Genomic DNA, 25,386 nt, shown 5'->3' with positions numbered 1-25,386 from the left:
CTTTGCTTTTGGACAGGTGTTGGTCTCATATACTTCATTGAACTAAGAAGCACGTTCCTCGTGTGTGTTATTGTTTGTTTTATAGGCCCGTCTAATCTTTGGCTGAAAGGTGGACTTCGGGAGTGGCCTCAGTTCTCAGCAGTGTGTCTAGGGGCTGTCATTTGATTTCTTAACTGCTGCTTCCCTGGGCACTGATTTTTGATCCAAGGAGAATGAAATCCCTGACAAATTCATTTTTTCTCCATTTATTATGATGCTGTTTAATGTTGCAGTATCCTTACATACAGAAGACTAGACAATCCCTCTCTCTATTCTTCTCTTTCTGTCATAATAGTGTCACTGAGACCATGGGCTTTTTGAGCCAAGGTACTTTGGAGTGTGCTTTTAAGACACAACTCACTGAGCCCCTCCAAAGACATATACCACAGCAAGCTCATGCACAGAACTGTCTGCCCAGGCTTGGGGTAAACCCATTGTGGAACCCTCTCTACTTATTTCTTCTTGGCTGAAAATCCAGTTGTGTAGAGCCCAGTCTTTCAGATGATGCATAAAGCCAAGAACAGAAGTAATCCAGGCCTTCCTTCTCTTTTTCACTACTCCTTTATTTTACTTCATTTTTTCAATCATTTATTCAACAATGATTTGTTAGCTCTTACGGCTATGCCTGATGTAGGGCAGGGGTTCTCAAAGTGTGGTCCATAGTCCTTTGGGGATCCCCAAGACCCTTTCAGGGGGTCTGTGAGGTCAAAACTATTTTAATAATAATACCAAGATGTTATTTGTCTTCTTCATCGTGCTGACATTTGCACTGGTGGTGCAAAAACAGCGATGAGTAAAACTTCTGGTGCCTGACCATGAATCAAAGCAGTGCATCCAACTATACTAAGAGCACTGTAGTCTTCACTGTGTGTATTTATAGTACTTAAAAAAAAAGGAAAAGAGAAGTTGCCAGTTTCACTTAAAAATGTCCTTGATGAATTGGTAAAAAAAAATTATTAATTTTATTAAATCCTGATGTTTGCCCAGTGTTCTGGTCTTGGGTTGATACCTGATATTATTGATCTTCTAACCAAAGAACTCCCTTTAGTATTTCATGTAGTTTTGGTTTCGTTTTTACGAATTCCCTAAACTTCTGTTTATCTGGAAATGTCCTAATTTTACCTTCATATTTGGGAGACAGTTTTGCTGGATATATGATTCTTGGCTGGCAATTTTTTCCTTCAATGCTTTATATAAGTCATTTCATTGCCTCCTTGCCTGTGTGGTTTTTGCCGAGTAGTCCGAGCTTATTCTTATTGATTCTCCTTTGCAGGTGACTTTTCGTTTATCCCTGGCTGCTGCTAAAATTGTCTCTTTATCTTTGGTTTTGGCAAGTTTGATTATGTCTTGGTGACTTTCTTTTAAAATCTACCGTATGTGGAGTTTGATGAGCATCTTGGGTAGATATCTTCTCATCTTTCACAATATCAGGGAAGTTTTCTGCCAACAAATCTTCAACAATTCTCTTTGTATTTTCTGCTATCCCTCCCTGTTCTGGCACTCCTATCACTCATAGGTTATTTCTCTTGTTAGGGTCCCACATGATTCTTAAGGTTTCTTCATTTAAAAAAAAAATTCTTTTATCTGATTTTTCTTCAAATATATTGGTGCCAAGTGCTTTATCTTCAAGTTCACAAATTCTGCCCTCTACTTGCTCAGTCCTGCTCCTCTGACTTTCTATTGAGTTTTCTACTTCCGTAATTTTATTGTTAATCTTCTGAATTTCTGATTGCTGTCTATCTATGGAGTTTTCCAGCTTATTAGATTTTTCATTATGTTCCTGAATAACCTTTTTAATTTCTTCAGTTGCTTTATCTGTCTGTTCCTTGGCTTGTTCTGCATATTGCCTGATTTCCTTCCCGATGTCTTAAAGGGTTCTGTATGTTAATCTTTTGTATTCTGCCTCTCGTAATTCCAGGAAGGCACTTTCATCTAGAAGATTCCCTGGATTCTTTGTTTTGAGAGCTTGTTGAGGTGATCATGGTCCGTTTCTTTATGTGACTTGATATTGACTGTTGTCTCCGAGCAATCTATAAATTATTGTATTAGTTTATTTTGTTTGCTTACTGCATCGTGGCTTCTTGCTTTGTTTTGTTTTGATATACCCAGATGGGTTGCTTGAGTGAGCTAGCTTGATTATTTTCACCTTTGGAGCTCTGATGACCTGTCCCCAGATGGTTAGAGTTGTTATCAGATATATCAGCCTAGGAGTCCATTCACTTTTCTTGTATGACTTCAGCTCAGGTGTCCAGGTAGCTGATCACCAAGTGTGTAGTACAGGCTCTGTCTTACAGTCTTAGAGAGGCAGGGGTGATTGGTGTAGGTACCAGTATCTGGTTGCAGCAGAGTGTCACACTCTGAACAAGGCAGGGGGCTGAGAATTGTCCCCCAAGTGTCTCTGAGGAAAGTGTGTCCCTGTTCCCTAGAGTGTACAGGTGGGTGAGTTCTGCAGACAGACCATGGGCACCCAATGTTTTTGGTTATAAGTAGTGGGAAGTACCAGTTATCCTTGGACCCTTGTCACGGGTGGCTGGGTGACCTGAGTGGAGCCACAAGTCCTTAGGCCCCGATGTGGGTAGGTGAGGACCCTGTTTAATAGGCAAAGCAATGTCAAACATCAAACACCCACCTCTCCACTGCACAGCTGAAACAGTTGTAGTCTGCCAACAAGGGCCTATTCTCCTGAAATGGGCCCACACAGATCCATGCAGAGGGGAAAGTTACTCAAAGTCCATGGGCCATTTATGCCTGGACAGGTGCAGCTTGTGTCCTGAGCTCCCCAGGTTAGTGGACCTGGCAAATTATCTTTTGCCCCAATTGTGAATTTATTCCTTCTCCAAGGCCTGGAGGATGGCTCTAGGCACCCAACAGGGCCTATCTCAGGCCCAGGGAAATCAGTCACTGAAGCCGGCTTGGGAGCCAGCAGGGTGGGGCGGGGGGGTATGTAAAATACATGCAAGTACTTTGCTTTTGTCGACAGCACTGTTTTTCTCTGGTTCCGGAGGTGTGAGTAGGCTGTGTGGCTGGCTGCTTCTCCCTGAGGAAACTGTGGCCAAACGCTAGTACCAGCCTGCTGCAGCTGCTCCTGGGAATGGTGCCTGAGGGCTCCCGGTGATTCAGGTCCAGTAACTCCTCTCTGCTTCTGAATTGGCTCTTCCTCCCCCTGCCCCTTGGTTTGTTTTCTAACCTTGCCTTTGATGTTCAGGGCTTCTAGCTTGTCATAAATATACTCGTTTCACTTGTTTTTCGGGTCTTTGTTGTAAGTGGGCTCGCCGGGAGCGTCTGTGTATTCTGCCATCTTGGCCCCACCTCCAAAATCCTGACGTTTGAGTACACATCTCTTTAGTCTTTTGTGTGTTAAAATGGGTGGCACACGTGAAATACTTCTCCTGCATACAGAAGTACAATGGTTGTATTGGGGAAAAGCACTTGTGTGATTATTTGAATTGCAAGCTAAACTTTTATTACGGAGTCACCATTTCTACTTAAAAGGATGACTGACAGATAAACTACGGTTATTCAGACTCAGCTATCTAGTAGACATTTTCTTGAAAACAAACCACATGAGCCTGTCAAGTTAAGGAAAACAAGTAACAGCATTTGTTGCCAATGATAAAAATTGAGCTTTCAAGTAAAAATTAGAATTTGGGAAAACTGTATCTGCTATCGTGAGCTTGGGACAACTTCCCAATACTTAGAGACTGCTCTGACATAATTTGTGATGGTGTTAACAAACGTGATTTTTAAAATACTTTATAATGAAGTGTGCCAACATTTGGAAGATCTGCATAATTCCGTGACCATTATTTTCCAAATGACCAATGCATAGTGTCACAAAATGATGCCTAGGTAAAATATCCACTCCAAGTACAAGATGGACCAGTGGATTTTTTTTTTTTTTTTTTAGCATTATTAAATGACTCTTGAGTAAAGGAAAATACAGAGTAAAATTGCTGACTGTTTAGAAAATTATTTTTTTTAAAAAATGAAAACAGCATCTATTAAATTCATTGTCATATAATCATACAGTTAAAGTTGGGATAACTACTTATATTGGTTTAGGAGTCATGCTGCTCCAGTATGACATCATGTTAGCTTAACTGATAACATCTTCAAAGACCCTCTTTCCAAACAAGGCAATGTTCACAGATACCAGTGGTTAGGATTTCAACATATATTTCTGGGAGACATAATTCAATTATAACAATACCTGAACCAAATTTTGAGTGAAGATTTATCTTGTTTCTGCAGAGTAGACCAGTAAGTTTTTTTTAAATTGTGCTTTAAGTGAAGGCTTATAAGTCAAGTCAGCCTCTCATACAAAAAACTTATACACACCTTGCTATGTACTCCTAGCTGCTGTCCCTGTAATGAGACAGCAGACTCCTCCTCTCCACCCTGTAGTCCCCATGTCCATTCAACCAGCTCCTGTCCTCCTCTGCCTTCTCTTTTTGCCTCCAGATAGAACGTGCCCACATAGTCTCAAGTGTCTATTTGAGCCAAGAAACTCGCTCCTCAGCAGTATCATTTTCTGTCTTATAGTCCAGGCCAATCCCTGTCTAATGAGTTGGCTTCAGGAATGGTTCCAGTCTTGGGCTAACAAAAGGTCCAGGGACCATGACCTCCGGGGCCTCTGTAGTCTCAGTCAGACCAGTAAGTCTGGTCTTTTTAAGAGAATTTGAGGTCTGCATCCCACTGTTCTCCTACTCCATCAGAAATTCTCTGTTGTGTGCCCTGTCAGGGCAGTCATTGGTGGTAGCTGGGCACCATCTAGTTCTTCCAGTCTCGGGCTAGACCAGTGGATTTTAATGTAACAGAATGTGAAGAGCTCATGGATATGGTTTACAATCCCACACTGCAACTACATTTAAGACACTGCCATTGTTGAATTTTGGTTTAGTATCAAAGAAAATGACTAAGAACTGGTGGTGTGGAAGGAAGAGGTCCAAGCTGCACTGAAGGCATTGACGAAAAATAAGGCTTCAGGAATTGATGGAATACCAATTGAGATGTTTCAACAAACAGGTGCAGCGCTGGAGGTACTCCCTCGTCTACGCCAAGAAATTTGAAAGACAGCTATCTGGCCAACAAACTGGAAGAGATCTATATTTGTGCCCATTCCAAAGAAACGTGACCCAACAGAATGGGGACATTTGGAACAATATCGTTAACATCACACATAAGTAAAATTTTGCTGAAGATCATTCAAAAGCAGTTGCACCAGCACATTGAAAGGGAGCTGCCAGAAATTCAAGCCAGGTTCAGAAGAGGACATGGAACAAGGGATATCACTGCTAATATCAGATGGATTTTGGCTGAAAGCAGAGAATACCAGAAAAATGTTTACCTGTGTTTTATTGACTATGCAAAGACATTCAACTGTGTGGATCATAACAAATTATGGATAACATTGTGAAGAATGAGAATTCCAGGACACTTATTTGTGCTCATGAGGCACCTGTACGGAGACCAAGAGGCAGTTGTTTGGACAGAATAAGGGCATGCTGTGTGGTTTAAAATCAGGACAGGTGTACATCAGGGTTGTATCCTTTCACCATATTTATTCTTTCTGTATACTGAACAATAATCAGAGAAGCTGGACTATATGAAGAAGAGTGGCATTAGGTTGGAGGAAGACTCATCAACAACCTGTGATATGCAGATGACACAACCTTGCTTGCTGAAAGTGAAGAGGACTTGAAGCACTTACTGATGAAGATCAAAGGTTATATAGCCTTCAGAATGCATTATATCTCAACATAAAGAAAACAGAAATCCTCACAACTGGACCAATAAGCAACATCATGATAAACGGATAAAATATTGAAGTTGTCAAGGATTTCATTTTACTTGGATTCACAATGAACATCCATGGAAGCAGCAGTCAAGAAACCAAAGGACATATTGCATTGGGCAAATCTGCTGCAAAAGACTTCTTTAAAGTGTTGAAAAGCAAAGATGCCACTTTGAGGGCTACGGTGCGCCTGATCCAAGCCATGGTATTTTCAATCGCCTCATATGCATTTGAAAGCTGAACAATGAATAAGGAAGACCAAAGAAAAATCGAAGCCTTTGAATTATGGTGTTGGTGAAGAATATTAAATATACCATGGACTGCCAGAAGAACGAACAAATCTGTCTTGGAAGAATTACAGCCAGAATGCTCCTCAGAAACAAGGGTGGTGAGACTCATCTCGTACCTTGGACATGTTATCAGGAGGAACCAGTCCCTGGAGAAGGACATCGTGCTTGATAAAGTAGAGGGTCAATGAAAGAGAGGAAGACCCTCAAAGAGATAGATTGACATAATGGCTGCAATGATGGGCTCAAGCATAGCAACGATTGTGAGCGTGGCACAGGACCAGGCAGCGTTCTGTTGTACATAGGGTCTCTATGAGTCGGAACTGATTCGAGAGCATCTAACAGCAACAACATCTAAGAAAAATATGAACAATGATCTGAAGAGCCTATTAAAACACTGTTCCCTTTTCCAACTACGTATTGCATGAGGCCAGATCCTCTTAAGACACTTCAACCAAAATAATATATTGCAGCAGATCAAACGCATAAGAAGATAAGAGAATCTAATTATCTTTTATTAATCCAGACATTAAAGAGATTTACACTCTTCTCACTAGTGTTTTTGTTTGTTTTGGAAGATTTATTGTTTTTTTTTTTTTAAAGGCAATTTATGTTAACATGTAATGGTTTATTATTTTTAAGTGAATTAATAAATGATTCTTATATTTTCTCAGTTTTAATTTCTAATATGATAAATATTTATAGCAGAGTTTCTCAGTAGCAGCCCTATTGATATTTTGGGCTGAAAATTGTTTGTTTTGGGGCTGCCCTGTGCATTGTTGGATGTTTAACAGTATCCCTCACCTTCTGGATATCAGTATCACCCTCCTCCCCCCAAGTTGTGACAATCAAAATTGTCTCCAGACATAGCCAAATATTCCCTGGGGCACAACATTGCCCTCGATGGAGAACCACTGATCTATATATGGAACAGGCCTAGAAGGACTGAGAGTTCAGCTGTGTTCAGTGTGCTGAGAGTTTGAATAACATGAGCAACACACGGAGGTGTCTTTCCCAAAGCACCATTGCCCAGTCCCCAGTGATAGAAACTTTACCAAGTTGTGTTTGCTAAAATTTTTGTGGTTGCAAACAATAGAAACTGCTTTTTTTTTTTTTTTTTAAGACAACACAACAAAATGGGAGATTAAATGGATAGTGGGGGAATTGACTTGATGGCAGCTGGTGCTGGTATCTCAGCCCCAATCTAGTTTCTAGATTTCTTCTTCTAAGTTTTAGATACCCAGGACAGACAGAATCTGGTTAGAGAGGAGATTTGAGAAGGGGGACTCCCTGGGAGCAGGAACCCCGCCAAGAGGTGTGAACTGCTGTACAACTTTGCCCCCCTTGCCCCATATAGGTAGCCATGAGAGGGGTGAGATGTCCATCTTCAAGGAGTTCAAAGATCAAGAGCTCTGCTGGGATGGCTTCACCAACTTTCTTGGTGGAGAACATGGAGAAATGAGGTAGGTTTTTTTCTGAGCCCAGGACCCGCCCAGAAACCTTGATGAAGATGGTTGCACTTCCTGTAAAGCTGCTAGGTTGGGGCTCTTTGGAAACCCTGAGAGAGGCAGAAATTCCCTAGGACCCAAGATGTTGAAGCTTCTTAGCATGTTGGTGGCTCTCAGTGGATGTGGAGGAGGAACAAGGAGGCATGAAAATGCTCATGTGAGAAGTCAGAATGTTCCAAGGAGGTCCATTTGCCCAGTTTTCTGTACCTATTCTCTGGGGGAGAAGGCTTGAGATTGGGGAAACAGGGCAGGGACTAATTTAGAGAAAAATACCAACTCAAAAAAACATCCCCCCCCCCCACCCCGACATTTTATCATCTGTGAAACTGGGATGCATTCTACAATTGGTAACATCTTAGATTTGATGATATATGATAAATAATAATGTTAAAATGAATTCCATAGCTGTATCAGACACCTCTTATGCACTACTTCAGATCCCTTTAACCTCACTTATTGTTTATTCCGGCTGTCATTGCAGAAACCAGTTCTGCATGAACTCTGACCAACCACACCCATGTGTGACCTGACAGCGCTTTGTCTCATGCATGCACCTTCCACTTCTTGCCACCAACCCTGACTTCTGACTTCATGCCTGTGCAGCCTGGTAGTGTTGGGGAGTTAAATCCCATGGGGTAATCCTTTGACCAACGGGAAAGCGGACCTCGTGGATAAATCCTTCCCCTCATTTCTCCACAGTTGAGATTTTGGAGGAATGGCAGAGATTGGTGCTACCAACAAAGACTTAAAGAATGCATGGTGGTGGTCCCCATCACATCCTTTTCAATTCACCTATCTGGCCTGAATGTATTTTACAAAGTGGAAGTCACAATCCCAGCTGCTGTGCTTGGTGTAATATATTTACACAGCTGCTGGCACTTAATGTTTGGCAATTAATCTGGTAAATGTTTTTTTTCTCCATTCCCACCAGTAGGGATGATCAAAAGCTGTTTGCTTTCATGTGATAGAGACAATGTTGTTGTTAGGTGCCATCCCCACTCATAGTGACCCTAGAGGACAGAGTAGAACTGCCCCATAGGGTTTCCAAGGAGCGGCTGGTGGGTTTGAACAGCTGACCTTTTGGTTAGCAGCCAAACTTTTAACCACTATGCCACCAGGGCCGCACAGTAGGGACAGCAATAGACATTTACTGTCATTCACCAGAGCTATGTTAACTCTCTTGCTTTCTGTCATGATAAAGTTCACAGGGATCTTGATGGTCCTGTCATACTGCAGAACATCTCATTGGTCCACTCTATGGATGAGATCATGCTAATAGACCTGATGGGCAGGAAGCAGTTAGTACCTTAGACATCTTAGAAAGACGCATGTGTCACAGGGTGGGAGGTAGACCCCATAAAGATTCAGGGACCTCTGTATTGGTGAAGTTTGTAAGGATCCAGTGAAGAATGCTAGTACATCTCCAGAGTAAAGGACAAGATGTCCACCTTGCACATCTTACTACTAAGAACTAGGCAGAGGGCCTGGTGGGTATCTTTGGATTTTGAAAACAGCATTTACCACACTTGCTAAAACTGCTCTGACTCGTTTACTAGGTGGCCTTGAAAGCCGCCAATGTTGAGTGGGTCCAGAGCAAGAGATGGCTCTGCAATGGGCCCCCCTAAAGCAGGTACAAGCAGGTGAGCCCACTTGTCCATTAGGCAGAGCGCCTGGAGCCCACCATACCTTCAGGGGCTGTCTTAGTTAGCTCGTGTTACTATAACAGAAATACCACAAGTGGGTGTCTTTAAAGAACAGAAATTTATTTTCTCACAGCTTAGGAGGCCAGAAGTCTGAATTCAGGGCACTAACTCTAGGAGAAGCTTCTCTGTCGGCTCTGGGGAAAGATCCTTGTCTCAGCTGCTGTAGCCCCAGCGTTCCTTGGCTCCTTTGTGATTTCACGTGGCACCTGTCTTTCCCCTGTTTGTGCTTATTTGTCTCTGTGTCTATTAAAAAAAAAAAAGCAGTTGCCTTTGTGTCGATTCCCACTCATGGCAACATCATGCATGTCAGAGTAGGACTGTGCTCCACAGAGTTTTCTTTTCTTAATTTCTCTTACTTATTTTTATTAAGGTTATTAATGAGTAGAGCTTACAGGAAGACATTCCATATCATGAAAATTTCCATATTTTGCAAAACAATTTCCATATTTTGCAAAATAATTTCCATATTTCAGACTCTTTTTCTTTTTTTTTAATTCACTCCTTTTGATTACAAAGAAAATACATGCTTGTTGGAGGATATTTGGAAAGGACACAAAAATCAATGAAAAGAAGCAGAAAAAAATTTATAACCTCAGCAATCAAGATAACTGCTGTTGACATTTTAGCATATTAGGCTCCAGACTCCAGGCTTCTCCTTGCCATCCACCCCCTACCCTGATTCGACCTCAGAGCCTACTTTTCGCCAACTAAATGAAGCTCTCCATGCAAGTGGTACCAAATAGCAGGGAGGAGCCAGTGGAGAAACTCTGGAGCGACCCAAATGAGATAAATGAGGAAGGTTGCCGTGGTGCAAAAAAGCACAGTGTGGTAGACACGGGCACCCTGGAGAGGGTACCCTGGAGGAAACAGCTCTTCCTAGGGGGGCAGTGGCTTCTCTAGTTCCAATGTAGTGTGGCTATGGCAGACAGAAGACCCAGATTTGTCTCATCCTCTGATTTATCAAGAGACACCTGCATCTTTATGATGAAATACCCTGCTTTTTAAATGCTGGCTTCCAGTTTTAAAAACACTGTGTAGGCTAAGGAGTCCCGTTCCCATTGCTGTCGAATTGATTCTGACTCATAGCGACCCTGGGTGGCACAAATGGTTGTTAATGCACTTGGCTGCTAACTGAAAGCCTGGCGGTTCAAATCTATCACCAAGAGGTGCCTCAGAAGAAAGGCCTGGCATTCTACTTCTGAAAGATCAGACACTGAAAGTCCTATAGAGCAGAGTTCTACTCTGACACACGTGGGGTTGCCATGAGTCGGAGTCAAGTCTATGGCGACTAGTTTGGCTTTTTGGTTTTGGTGTAAGCCAAAGAAACCATAACCGTATCAGCTGAGGGCTCTGGTTTAGCCTCCTTCCCAGGGTCACAGAGGTGCACTTCCACAGACCCCCTGGGGTTAACGCCTTCACCCACCATCTTCAAATAGCGGATCTGTGAACGTCTTGGTGTCAGAAGTGCTCCCAGGTCAGAAACGTATATAACATCCTGAAAACAATGGTCCTGTTTTAGAGACTCAGCGCGCAAGACTGCATGCATGCTTAAAACTCTTGAATCTTCCAGCAGAGAACTTTGCTTAACTTTGTTTAACCTGGCATTTTCCATACTTATTTGGACGTAGAACTTTCCGCTTTTCTTCTTTTTTTAAATAATATTTTTTGTGTTTTAGGTGAAAGTGTGCACAGCAAGTTAGGGGTTCCCCTTTAACAATTTTTATACAAATTGTTCCCTGCCATTGGTTAGAACTTTTACAGTGTGTCAGCATTCTCATTATTTCCATCCTGTTTGTTCTGTTTCCATTGATTTAGCTTTCCTTCCCCTCCTTGCCTTCTCATCTTTGCTTTTGGGTAAATACTGACTGTTTGGTCTCATATAGCTGATTGTTTAAGGGAGCACACTACTCACGGGTGATATTGTTTATTTTATAAGCCAATCTATTACTTGGCTGAAAGGTGACCTGCAGAAATAGCTTCAATTCCAAGTTCAAAGGTTATTTTAGGGGTGATAGCCTTGGGGGTCCTCTAGTCTGTATTGGTCCAGTAGGTCCGGCTTTTTTTTTTTTTAGGAATTTGTGTTTTGTTCTACATTTTCTTCCCATTCTATCCAGGACCTTCTATTTTCTCTCATCACAATGGTTGGTAGTGGGCACCCTCTAGCTCTTCTGGTCTCAGATTAGAAGAGGCCATGGTTCATGTGGGGTATTAGTCCCGTGAACTACTTTCTTCTTTGACCCTTTGATTTCTTTTGTTCTTTTTTGCTGTGTAAGGTAGAGACCAATAGTTGTGTCTTAGTTGGCTGCTCCAAGTTATGTGATAAAAATAGTTATCTGGGGTCAGACCCAAGCAGGTCAGGAGGCACAAGAAAATTACATGAATAGATAATGCTGCAGAGCCCCACATAACTCACCTCTTTGGGACTGACACCTCTCTCTCAGCTTACAAGTGTAGCTTTGAGGGGGGATGTCTTTAGGATCAACTGGTGGAGAAGGAAAGCACTTGGGCCTGACTCACAGGTAGGTTGAGGCAATGCGTGGGACTGTCCAGACATGGATTCTTGCTGCACTACTCGGGGTGGCCCTGAAAGACAATGGTGATGGGCAATCTCCTGGATGGGCAGAGATATGAGAGATACACTTCATAGCCCACTTTGCATGGAGAGAAATGTGGCCTGAGGTATGGGAATACGTGAACTCCTGGACATGACTAATTGCTTGAAGAGTCATCTGGGGAAATCAGAACTAAGACATAGAGCTTACTTTTTCCCAGGTACTCATTCAATTCTTACACCAAACTCATAAAGTGGGTGTTTTTGTTATTCCCATTTTACAGAGGTGGAAGCTGAGGTATAGAGAGGTTCAGTAACTTGCTCGAGGCCTCACAGCTAATAACTGGCACTGCTGGGAGTTGAATTCAGCCAGTCCAACGTTAGACTGATTTTCATAGTACAGTGAATAGGGCCACATTGGAAGTTGGATTCTCTGGGCTCGAATTCCAGCAATGATACTGATATCCTGTGGGTCTTTGGACAAGTCTCATTGTTCTCTAGGTCTGTTTCCTCTTCTAAAACGTGGCGCTTAGACTCTGTTATCGCTACTGCCTCCTCTCCTTGCTCTAAGTTACTTGATTCTTCTGGGCCTCCCAGGGGTTCCACGAGGGCTAGGTATGGGGGGATACAAATATGAATAAGTCTTAGTTCCCGGTGAATACTTCAGGCCCCTTTGCAAGCGCCATCCATAAAGACTGCATTCTTCACCTACCTGAGCAATTATGGGTTTGGAGGTTTTTAAATAATGATTTCAGCATGTGCTTTGTATAAACAAAGGTTGGGGCAGCGGGAGGTGAGGGGAACGTGGGCCTGGCTCGTTTGTGCAGCTAAAAATAGAAACGTGAAAGTCCTATAATGATGAGACAGAAACTTAAATTTCTTGGAAAATTCCTTCCCCATCCCATAGTGCCCAGGTATTTTCCCCCTTTTTGCCGTGTGCAGTTGGAGTGAAGGAAACTGGGGTGAGGGGTGTGTGTCACAACACACACTTCCTTCCTGGTGCTAAGAAGGAGGGGGTGAGGAGCCCGAACTGGGAACAAAACGTCTGTTCAGGAGCCTGATTCAGGCTGACATGGGCCTTTGAGCTCCTTGAGTGGCATTTACAGCCACAGATATGGAAAAGAAAATAAATCTCCCAGGCCCAGCATCTTGCTTTAATTAATAACATAATCAAGTTTCTGGCCTTGTGGAATGGAAGGATTTCAACACTCAAGGCCCCTCTGGCAGCCGGGCAAGAAGTAGGTCCCTACCCCTGCCCCGCCCCACCCTGGCCAGGCAGTCCCCAAAGCAACGGGCTGGTCAGGCAGGGCAAGGAGATCAGGGAGGGTGTGCTCAGGGTAGCGGGGCAGGGCAGCAACAGGCCGGCTCCCAGAGGTCAAAAGCAGAGATTCAGGGAAGAGCGAATTGTGCTTACTGTGTATTTATCATATCCTTGGCTTTCGTGTTTGCTTCCCCAGTCAATCCATACAATAACTTGCTCAAGGTCTCACAGCTAATAGCTTGTTATCCCCGTTTTACAGATGAGGAAACTGAGGTACAGACAGTACCAAATGAAGTCATGTTAAGTTTTAGGAGTTTTTCTAGTTATCTTCTGTTGCATAACCAACTAGTTGCCATGGAGTCAATTCTGACTCATGGCGACCCGATGTGTGTCAAAGTAGAACTATGGTCCATAGGGCTTTCCACGACTGATTTGAAATCGGGTTGATCTTTCCACGTTTCAGATCAGGAAACTGAGACCCAGAGAATGCAGTGATTTGCCCAGATTGCATAGCTAGTAGGTGGTAGAGCTAGGAGCAGGGGCTAGGGCAGCGTCAAGAGAGACAGAGAGGTTGGTGAAGAGGCAGGTACATCAAGGGACTGGTGTCTTCCATTTCTCCTCAAGGCCTGGGGTGGAAGGCAGGGATGGCATCCCTTTCCATCAGGATCACTCACCCTTTCTGTTTTAGCTGCTGTGAGTGTCTAAGCAGGGTTTAGAGGGGCTGAGGGGTGATGGCTGATTTGAAAAGTGGAGGGAAGTGGTAGGTGCTGAGGAAGGCAAAGAGATAAGTATCAAGATGCCAGGTGAGTTCTTGGCCCTCTCTGGGACATCCAGAGGTCTCTCCTGGGGCACATTCTTCATGGTTCCATGAGCCAGGAGCAGAAAGCAGAGATAGACCTCTGGCTGGCTGGGAAACTGGGTGATCCTCTGCGTTCTGAGCCAGGCTGGGGCCAGGTCCAGATTCCTTCCATTCCGTCTTCCACGCGAGGGGCCGCTTTGAACGGCCTCCCTTGCTCCCAGCCTTGGCTCTCTCAGAAGGCTCCAGTGAGTAAATAAACACAGGAAATCAAGCACGATCTGGCCCCGATCTACCTTTATCTGTCCTCTCAGCACATGCACTCCGTGCTCCAGCAACCCCCTCAATGTGCAGTTTCCTCGAACGGTTGCATGGCTCACACCGTTCTGTCTGAAGGGGTCAGTTCCCATTGCTGATCCAGAGCCTTCCCCACTTGTCTCTGGCTGCTCTCCCAGAATGCTTTCTTGAGCCCCTTGGCCAGAAGCAATTCTCCTACCTTAGAAGATCCACACTACTTTATCTGCCCCTCCGGTGGTGCAGTGATTAAGCACTCGGCTGCTAACCAAAAGGTCGGCAATTCAAACCCACCAGCTGCTCCATGGGACACAGATACGGTAGTCTACTCTGTCCCATACAGTCTCTATGAGTAGAAATTGACTTCACAGCAATGGGTTTGTTCCTATCACTGGAATACTTTTCACCTTGTAATGTTGTTTTCGTTGTTAGTTGCCATTCGGTGGGCTCTAACTCATGGTAACCTTATATATAACAGAAGGAAACGTTGCCTGGTCCTGTGCCATCCTCATGATTGTTGGTGTGTCTGAGTCCATTGTTGCAGCTATTTGTGTCAATCCAATTCATTGAGGGTTTCCCAGGTTTTTGCTGACTCTCTTCTTTATCAAACATGATGTCTTTTTCTAGTGATTGATCTTTCCTGGTGACGTGTCCAAAGTAAGCGAGTTGAAGTCTCTCCATCCTCACTTCTAAGGATCATTCTAGTTGTATTTCTTCTAAGACTGATTTGTTTGTTCTCTGGCAGTCCACGGTTTATGCAATATTCTTTGCCAACACCATAGCTCAAACACATCAATTTTTCTTCTGTCTTCCTGTTTCATTATCCAAATTTTGCATGCATATGAGGAGATCGAAAAGACCAGGGCTTGGGTCAGACAAACCTTACCCAAAAAAATGACGTCTTTACTTTCTAAAACTTCAAAGAGGTCTTTTGCAGCAGATTTGCCCAATGCACTGCATCATTTAATTTTTTGATTACATGACTGCTGCTTCCCTGGATGTTGATTGTTGATCCAAGTAGAATTAAATTGATGACAACTCCAGTTTCTTCTCCACTTATCCTGATGCTCTTTGTAGGCCCAGTCATGAGGATTTTCATTTTTTTCATGTTCACACGTACTGAAGGCTGTAGTCTTTAACCTGCATCAGTAAGTGCTTCAAGTCATCTCCATTTTCAGCAAGCAAGGTTGTGTCATTTGCAGAGTGCAGGTTTACCTTGGAATAGTCACTCATTCACTCAAATATCTAGGCGTGCTTGCTCTGTTTCTGGCTTATTTGTCTGTTCCTGTTTTATCTCTTTTCTAATCTCCTCAAAGGCAGAAGCTGGTCATAGTTATGATAATCATAACTATTTTCCATTTGCTGAGTGTTTACTCTGTGCCAGGCACATAAACATTTCAGGTGAATTATTTAAGAAAAGATAAAATAGATGTCAGAAGAGACTATGAAACTTGCTCTTGAACGTCGAGTAGCTAAAGCAAAAGGAAGAAGGGATGAAGTAAAGGAAATGAGCAGATTTCAAAGGTGGCTCCAGAAGACAAAGAAAAGTATTACAATGACATGTGCAAAGACCTGGAGTAAGAAAACCCAAAGGGGAGAACACGCTCAGCATTTTTCAACCTGAGAGAACTGAAGAAAAAATTCAAGCCTCAAGTTGCAATTTTGAAAGATTCTATGGACAAATTGAAGAGGAATGGTGTCACGTACACTGTCAAAAAGAATATTTCAAAACTCTATCCTGAAGTACAATGTTGTCAGTGATAGAATAATATTCATATGCTTACAAGGAAGACCAGTTAATATGACTATTATTCAAATTTACACCCCAACCACTAAGGCCAAAGATGAAGAAGTTGAAGATTTTTACCAACTTCTGCAGTTCAAAACTGATCCAATATGCAATCAAAATGCATTGATAATTACTGGTGATTGGAATGAGAAAGTTGGAGACAAAGAAGAAGGGTTGGAAAATATGGGCTTGGCGATAGAAACAACACTGGAGAATGCACGGTAGAATTTTGCAAGGCCGATGACTTCTTCATTGCAAATACTTTTTTTCAACAATATAAATGGCAACTATAAACACGGACCTGGCCAGATAGAATACTCAGGAATCAAATTGATTCTGTGGAAAGAGATGAGGGAAAAGCCCAATGTCATCAGTCAGAACAAGGCCAGGGCCGACTGTGGAACAGGCCATTAATTGCTTATATGCAAGTTGAAGTTGAAGAAAATTAGAACAAGTCCACGAGAGCCAAAGTACAACCTTGAGTATATTCCACCTGAATTTAGAGACCATCTCAAGAATAGATTTGTCACATTGAACACTAATGACTGAAAACCAGAGGAGTTATGGAATGGCATCAAGGATGTCATATGTGAAGAAAGCAAGAGGTCATTAAAAAGACAGAAAGACCAAAATGGACATCAGAAGAGATGCTGAAACTTGCTCTTGAACATAGAAGAGCTAAGGTGAAAGGAAGAAACGACGAAGTAAAAGAGCTAAACAGAAGATTTCAAAGGGTGGCACGAGAAGACAAAGTAAATTATTATAATGACATGTGCAGAGACCTGTAGACAGAAAACTAAAAGGGAAGAACATACTCACCATTTTTTAAGCTGAAAGATCTGAAGGCAAAATTCAATCCTCAACTGGCAATATTGAAGGATTCTATGGGGAAAATGCTAAATGCGGGAAGCATCAAAAGAAGATGGAAAGAATATACAGAGTCACTGTACCAAAAAGAACTGGTCCACACTCAACCATTTTAGGAGGTAGCATATGATCAAGAAACGATGGTACTGAAGGAAGAGGTACAAGCTGCACTGAAAGCACTGGTGAAAAACAAGGCTCCAGGAATTGATAGAATACCAGTTGAGATGTTTCAACAAATGACTGCAGCACTGGAAGTGCTCACTCCTGTATGCCAAAAAATTTGGAGGACAGCTACCTGGCCAACCAACTGGAAGAGGTCCATATTTGTTCCCGTTCCAAAGAAGGGTGATCCAACTGAATGTGGAAATTATTGAACAATATCATTCGTATCACATGCTAGCAAAATTTTGCTGAAGAACATTCAAAAGTGGTTACAGCAGTACTTGACAGGGAACTGCCAGGAACTCAAGCTGGATTCAGAAGAGGACATGGAACAAGGGCTATCATTACTGATGTCAGATGGGTCTTGGCTGAAAGCAGAGAATATCAGAAAGATGTTTACCTGTGTTTTATTGACTATGCTAAGACATTTGACTGTGTGGATGGTAACAAATTATTGATAACGTTGTAAAGAACAGGAACTCTAAAACACTCCATTGTACTCATGAGGAACCTATGCACAGACCAAGAGGCAGTCGTTCGAATAGAACAAAGGGGATAATTCGTGGTTTGACGTCAAGAAAGGTGTGCGTCAGGGTTGTATCCTTCCACCATGCTTATTCCATTTGTATACCGAGCAAATAATCAGAGAAACTGGAATATATGAAGAAGAGCCAGGCATTGGGAGTGGAGGAACAGTCATTAACAACCTGCATTATGCAGATGAAACAACCTTGCCTGCTGAAAGTGAAGACGACTCGAAGCACTTAATAACGAAGATCAACGATCACAGCCTTCAGTATGGATTACACCTCAACATAAAGAAAACAAAAATCCTCACAAATGGACCAATAAGCAACATCATGATAAATGGAGAAAAGATTGAAATTGTCAAGGATTTCATTTTACTTGGATCCACAATCAACACTTATGGAAGCAGCAGCCAAGAAATCAAAAGATGTATTGCATTGGGCAAATCTGCTGCAAAAGACCTCTTTAAAGTGTTCAAACGCAAAGTCCTCACTTTGAGGAGTAAGGTTTCCCTGACCCAAGCCATGATATTTTTAATCGCCTCATGTATGTGAAAGCTGGACAATGACTAAAGAAGACTGAAGAAGAATTGATGTCTTTGAATTGTGGTGTTGGCGAAGAATATTGAATATACCATGGACTGTCAAAAGAATGAACAAGTCTGTCTTGGAAGAAGTATAGGCAGAGTGCTCCTTCGAAGCCAGGATGGTGAGACTTCATCTAACTTATTTTGGACATGTTATCAGGAGGGACCAGTCCTTGGAGAGGGACATCATGTTTGGTAAGGTAGAGGGTCAGCAAAAAAGAGGAAGGTCCTCGATGAGATGGATTGGCCTTGTGGCTGCAACAATGGGCGCAAACATAGCAACGATTGTGAGGATCGTGCAGAGCCAGGCAGTGTTTTGTTCTGTAGTGCACAAGGTGGTCATGAGTTGGAACTGACTCAACGGCATCTAACAGCAAGATAACAATTTCTTTTAATCCTCACAGAACCCTGTGAGGTTGGTGTTATTCTTCATATTTTATAGGTGAAGGAACTGAGGCAAACAGAGGTTAAGCTATTTGTCCAAAGTCACCAGTTGTTTTTATTGTTAGGTGTCAATTCTTCTTCAGTCTTCCTTATTCATTGTCCAGTTTTTGCATGGATCTGAGGCAACTGAAAATATCATGACGAGTCAGGCGCACCTTAATCCTCAAGGTGACGTCTTTGCTTTTTAACACTTTAAAGAGGTCTTTTGCAGCAGATTTGCCCAATGCAATATATCTTTTGATTTCTTGACTGCTGCTTCCATGGGTGTTGATTGTGGAGCCAAGTAAAGTGAAATCCTTGACAACCTCAATCTTTTCTCCATTTACCATGATGTTGCTTACTGGTCCAGTTGTGAGGATTTTTGTTTTCTTTATGTTGAGGTGTGATCCATACTGAAGGCTGTGGTCTTTGATCGTCATCAGTAAGCGCTTCAAGTCCTCTTCACTTTCAGCAGGCAAGGCTGTGTCAGCTGCATAACGCAGGTTGTTAATGAGTCTTCCTCCAGTCCTGATGCCCCATTCTTCCTCATATAGCCCATTTTGTCAGATTATTTGCTCAGCATACAGATTGAATAAGTATAGTAAAAGGGTACAACCCTGATGCACACCTTTCCTGACTTTAAACCATGCAGTATTCCCTTGTTCTGTTTGAACAATTGCCTCTTGATTCATGTATGTATCTCTCATGAGCACAATTGTTTCAGAATTCCCATTCTCTGCAATATTATCCATAATTTGTTATGATCCACACAGCCGAATGTCAATAAAACACATGTAAAACACAAACATCTTTCCAGTACTCTCTGCTTTCAGCTAGGATCCATCTGACATCAGCAGTGATATCCCTGGTTCCACGTGCTCATCTGAAACCAGCCTGAATTTCTGGCAGTTCCCTGTTGATATACTGCTGCAGCCGCTTTTGAATGATCTTCAGCAAAATTTACTTGTGTGTGATATTAATGATATTGTTTGATAATTTCCACATTCTGTTGGATCACCTTTCTTGGGAATAGGCATAAATATGAATCTCTTCTAGTTGGTTGGCCAGGTAGCTGTCTTCCAAATTTCTTGGCATAGATGAGTGAGCAATTCCAGCGCTGCATCTGTTTTTTGAAACATCTCAATTGGTATTTTGTCAATTCCCAGAGCTTTCTTTTTTTTTTTTTGGCCAGTGCCTTCAGCACAGCTTGGACTGAGTGGTTAAGCCAGAATTTGGGCCCAGGCAGTCTGATACCAGAGCTCAAGCTCATAACTACTAGGTTAAATCATATAAAATACGTGGAATTGCCTGGCCTCGTGCCTGGCCCATAGCCACAGATTCTGAAGTGCTGCTCGTGTATTTGATCTCCCCACAGGGCTCAACACTGGGTTTTTTACTTATTTACAGCCAGAGTTTGTTGACTGAATCAGTGGAAGAATGGCTGACCAAATGAAGTCATGGTAAATTTTGAGAGTTTTTATAGTTACTTACTGCTGCATAACTGTGATGGTTAAGATTGTGTGTCACCTTGGCTGGGCCATGATCCTCTGTGTTTATATGTGATCACCCACATGATGGAATCTGCTGTGAGTAGTCAAGCAGTTGAAGGGGAGTTTCCTTGGGCATGTGGCCTGCATCCGAATATAAGTGGACATTCTGGCTTTTGCCCTCTCTGGATCCTGCAGCTGCCTCCTGTTCATCTGACCTCCAGTTCTTGGGACTTGAACTAGCGGTTTACCTGCTGATCTTGGAATTCATCTATCTTCACAGCCTGTGAGCAAGAGCCCTGCTCTCTGATGTGCCGATCTTGGGTTCCAGCCTCTACAATTGTGTGAGCTGTTTCCTTGATACAAATTTCTCTCTCTATATATATGTTGATATGCTTTACTTGTTTTGCTTCTCTAGAGAACCCAGCCCAAGACAAAAATAAAGCACCCTAAAGCCTTAGTGGCTTCAAACAGCTGTATTATCTCTCATGGGTATATGAGTTGACAGGACTCTGCTGGATGGTTTTGGCTTGACGTCTCTGATGGGGTTGACTGTCTGCCATGGGATTGACTGTTGCTTGTGGGGTTTCAGTCAACTCCAAAGGCTCACCTGGGCTGGATGTTCTAGATGGGCTCTTCATGCCCATGTCTGGCATTTCAGCTGGATGGTGGAATAGCTGTGAGGCTGGTTGAGCATCTGTCTTGCCTCACTGCCTCTCTTCGGGCTGGCTTGGGCTTCCGCATGGCCTGGTGGACTCAGGCTCGTAGGACTTCTTTTTTTTTTTTTTAATAATTTTTATTGTGCTTTAAATGAAAGTTTACAAATCAAGTCAGTCTTTCACACAAAAACTCATATACACCTTGCTACACACTCCCAATTACTCATTTTTAATGAGACAGCCCGCTGTCTTCCTCCACTCTCTCTTTTCGTGTCCATTTTGCCAGCTTCTAACCCCCTCCACCCTCTCATCTCCCCCCTGCACGGGAGATGCCAACATAGTCTCAAGTGTCCACCTGATCCAAGAAGCTCACTCCTCACCAGCATCCCTCTCCAACCCATTGCCCAGTTCAATCCATGTCTGAAGAGTTGGCTTCGGGAATGGTTGCTGTCCTGGGCCAACAGAAGGTCTGGGGGCTATGACCACTGGGGTCCTTCTAGTCTCAGTCAGACCATTAAGTCTGGTCTTATGAGAATTTGGGGTCTGCATCCCACTGCTCTCCTGCTCCCTCCGGGGTTCTCTGCTGTGTTACCTGTCAGGGCAGTCATCGGCTGTAGCTGGGCACCATCTAGTTCTTCTGGTCTCAGGATGATGTAGTCTCTGGTTCATGTGGCCCTTTCTGTCTCTTGGGCTCGTAATCACCTTGTGTCCTTGGTGTTCTTCATTCTCCTTTGATCCAGGTGGGTTGAGACCAATTGATGCATCTTAGATGGCTGCTTGCTAGCGTTTAAGACCCCAGATGCCACTCTTCAAAGTGGGATGCAGAATGTTTTGTTAATAGATTTTATTATGCCAGTTGACTTAGATGTCCCCTGAAACCATGGTCACCAGGTCCCTGCCCCTGCTATGCTGGTCTTCGAAGTTTATTCAGGAAACTTCTTTGCTTTTGGTTTAGTCCAATTGTGCTGACCTCCCCTGTATTGTGTGCTGTCTTTCCCTTCACCTAAAATAGTTCTTATCTACTATCTAATTAGTGAATGCCCCTCTCTCTCCCCGCTCTTGTAACCACGAAAGAATGTTTTCTTCTCAGTTTAAACTATTTCTCAAGTTCTTATAATAGTGGTCTTATACAATATTTGTCCTTTGCAACTGACTGATTTCACTCAGCATAATGCCTCCCAGGTTCCTCCGTGTTATGAAATGTTTCATAGATTCCTCACTGTTCTTTATCGATGCGTAGTATTCCATTGTGTGAATATACCGTAATTTATTTATCCATTCATCCTTTGATGGGCACCTTGGTTGCTTCCATGTTTTTGCTATTGTAAACAATGCTGCAATAAACATGGGTGTGCATATATCTGTTCATGTAAAGGTTCTTATTTCTCTAGGATATATTCCAAGGAGTGGGATTGCTGGATTGTATGGTAGTTCTATTTCTAGCTTTTTAAGGCAGCGCCAAATTGATTTCCAAAGAGGTTGTACCATTTTACATTCCAATCACAATCACTCCGCCAGCAGTGTGTAAGTGTTCCGATCTCTCCACAGCCTCTCCAGCGTTTATTGTTTTATGTTTTTTGGATTAATGCCAGCCTTAAAAAAATTTTTTTTTTTTTTTTTGTTGGAATGAGATGAAATCTCATTGCAGTTTTGATCTGCATTTCTCTAATGGCTAGTGATCGTGAACATTTCCTCATATATGTTAGCTACATGAATGTCTTCTTTAGTGAAGTGTCTATTCATATCTTTTGCCCATTTTTTAATTGGGTTATTTGTCTTTTTGCAGTTGAGTTTTTGCAGTATCATGTAGATTTGAGAGATCAGGCCCTGATCAGAAATGTCATAGCTAAAAACTTTTTCCCAGTCTGTAGGTAGTCTTTTTACTCTTTTGGTGAAGTCTTTGGATGAGCATAAGTGTTTGATTTTTAGGAGCTCCCAGTTATCTAGTTTTTCTTCTACATTCTTTATAATGTTTTGTATACTGTTTATGCCATGTATTAGGGCTCCTAATGTCCCTATTTTTTCTTCCATGATCTTTATCGTTTTAGATTTTATATTTAGGTCTTTGATCCATTTTGAGTTAGTTTTTGTGCATGGAGTGAGGTATGGGCCTTGTTTCATTTTTTTGCAGATGGATATCCAGTGATGCCAGCACCATTTGTTAAAAAGACTGTCTTTTCCCACTTTAACTGTTTTGGGGCCTTTGTCAAATATCACCTGCTCATATGTGGATGGATTTATGTCTGGATTCTCAATTCTGTTCCACTGGTCCATGTTTCTGTTGTTGTACCAGTACCAGGCTGTTTTCACTACTGTGGCGGTATAATAGGTTCTAAAATCAGGTAAAGTAAGGCCTCCCACTTTGTTCTTCTTTTTCACTAATGCCTTATTTATCTGGGGCCTCTTTCCCTTCCATATGAAGTTGGTGATTTGTTTCTCCACCTCATTAAAGAATGTCGTTGGGATTTGGATCAGAATTGTATTAAATGTATAGATCACTTTTGGAAGAATAGGTATTTTAATAATATTAAGTTTTCCTATCCACGAGCAAGGTATGTTCTTCCACTTATGTAAGTCTCTTTTGGTTTCTTGCAGAAGTGTACTGTAGTTTTCTTTGTATAAGTCTTTTACATCTCTGGTAAGATTTATTCCTAAGTATTTTATCTTCTTGGGGGCTACTGTAAATGGCATTGATTTGGTGATTTCCTCTTCGATATTCTTTTGTTGGTGTAGAGGAATCCAACTGATTTTTGTATGTTTATCTTGTATCCCGATACTCAGCTGAACTCTTCTATTAGTTTCAGTAGTTTTCTGGAGGATTTCTTAGGGTTTTCTGTGTATAAGATCATGTCATCTGCAAATAGGCATACTTTTACTTCTTCCTTGCCAATCTGGATGCCCTTTATTTCTTTATCTAGCCTAATTGCTCTGGCTAGGACTTCCAGCACAATGTTCAATAAGACTGGTGATAAAGGGCATCCTTGTCTGGTTCCCGATCTCAGTGGGAATGTTTTCAGGCTCTCTCCATTTAGGGTGATGTTGGCTGTTGGCTTTATATAAATGCCCTTTATTATGTCGAGGAATTTTCCTTCTATTCCTATTTTGGTGAGAGTTTTTATTATGAATGAGTGTTGAACTTTGTGAAATGCCTTTTCTGCATCAATTGATAAAATCATGTGATTCTTGTCTTTTTTATTTATGTGGTGGATTACATTAATTGTTTTTCTAGTGTTGAACCATCCCTGCATACCTGGTATGAATCCCACTTGGACATGGTGAATTATTTTTTTGATATGTTGTTGAATTCTATTGGCTAGAATTTTGTTGATGATTTTTGCATCTACATTCATGAGGGATATAGGTCTGTAATTTTCTTGTGGTGTCTTTACCTGGTTTTGGTATCAGGGATATGGTGGCTTCATAGAATGAGTTTGGTAGTATTCCGTCATTTTCTACGCTCTGAAATACCTTTTGTAGTAGTGGTGTTTGGTAGAACTCTGCAGTGAAGCCCTCCGGACAAGGGCTTTTTTTTTGTTGGGAGTATTTTGATTACCTTTTCAATCTCTTCTTTTGTTATGGGTCTATTTAGTTGTTCTACCTCTGTTTGTGCTAGTTTAGGTAGGTAGTGTGTTTCTAGGAAGTCATCCATTTCTTCTAGGTTTTCAAATTTGTTTGAGTATAGTTTTTCATAGTAATCTGATATGATTCTTTTAATTTCAGTTGGATCTGTTGTAATATTGCCCATCTCATTTCTTATTAGGGTTCTTTGCCTCCTCTCCTGTTTTTCTTTCGTCAGTTTGGCCAGTGGTTAATCAATTTTGTTGATTTTTTCAAAAAACCAGCTTTTGGTCTTGTTGATTCTTTCAATTGTTTTTCTGTTTTCTATTTCATTTAGTTCAGATCTAATTTTTATTATTTATTTTCTTCTGGTGCCTGTGGATTTCTTTTGTTGCTCTCTTTCTATTTGTTCAAGTTGTAGGGGTAATTCTTTGATTTTGGCCCTTTCTTCCTTTTGGATGTGTGCATTTATTGACATAAATTGGCCTCTGAGCACTGCTTTTGCTGTGTCCCAAAGGTTCTGATAGGTAGTGTTTTCATTGTCATTGGATTCTCTGAATTTCTTTATTCCATCCTTAATGTCTTCTATAAGCCAGTCTTTTTTGAGCAGGGTATTGTTCAGTTTCCAAGTGTTTGATTTCTTTTCCCTGCTTTTTCTGTTATTGATTTCCACTTTTACGGCCTTATGGTCAGAGAAGATGCTTTTTAATGTTTCAGTGTTTTGGATTCTGCTAAGGCTTGCTTTATGATGTAACATGCGGTCTATTCTAGAGTATGCTTGGTTGCTTTTGGGTGGAGTGTTCCGTATATGTCTATGAGGTCAAGTTGGTTGATTGTGCCATTTAGATCTTCCGTGTCTTTATTGAGCTTCTTTCTGGATGTCCTGTCCTTCACTGAAAGTGGTGTGTTGAAGTCTCCTATTATTATTGTGGAGCTACCTATCTCACTTTTCAATGCTAATAGAGTCTGTTTTATGTATCTTGCAGCCCTGTCATTGGGTGCATATTTAATATGGTTATATCTTCTTGGTGTATTGTCCCTTTAATCATTAGTGTCCTTCCTTATCCTTTCTGATGGATTTAACTTTAAAGTCT

Source organism: Elephas maximus, chromosome 3 (assembly GCF_024166365.1).
Source record: "Elephas maximus indicus isolate mEleMax1 chromosome 3, mEleMax1 primary haplotype, whole genome shotgun sequence".
In the NCBI taxonomy this organism is placed as follows: Eukaryota; Metazoa; Chordata; class Mammalia; order Proboscidea; family Elephantidae; genus Elephas; species Elephas maximus.
This window is presented reverse-complemented; position numbering follows the sequence as displayed.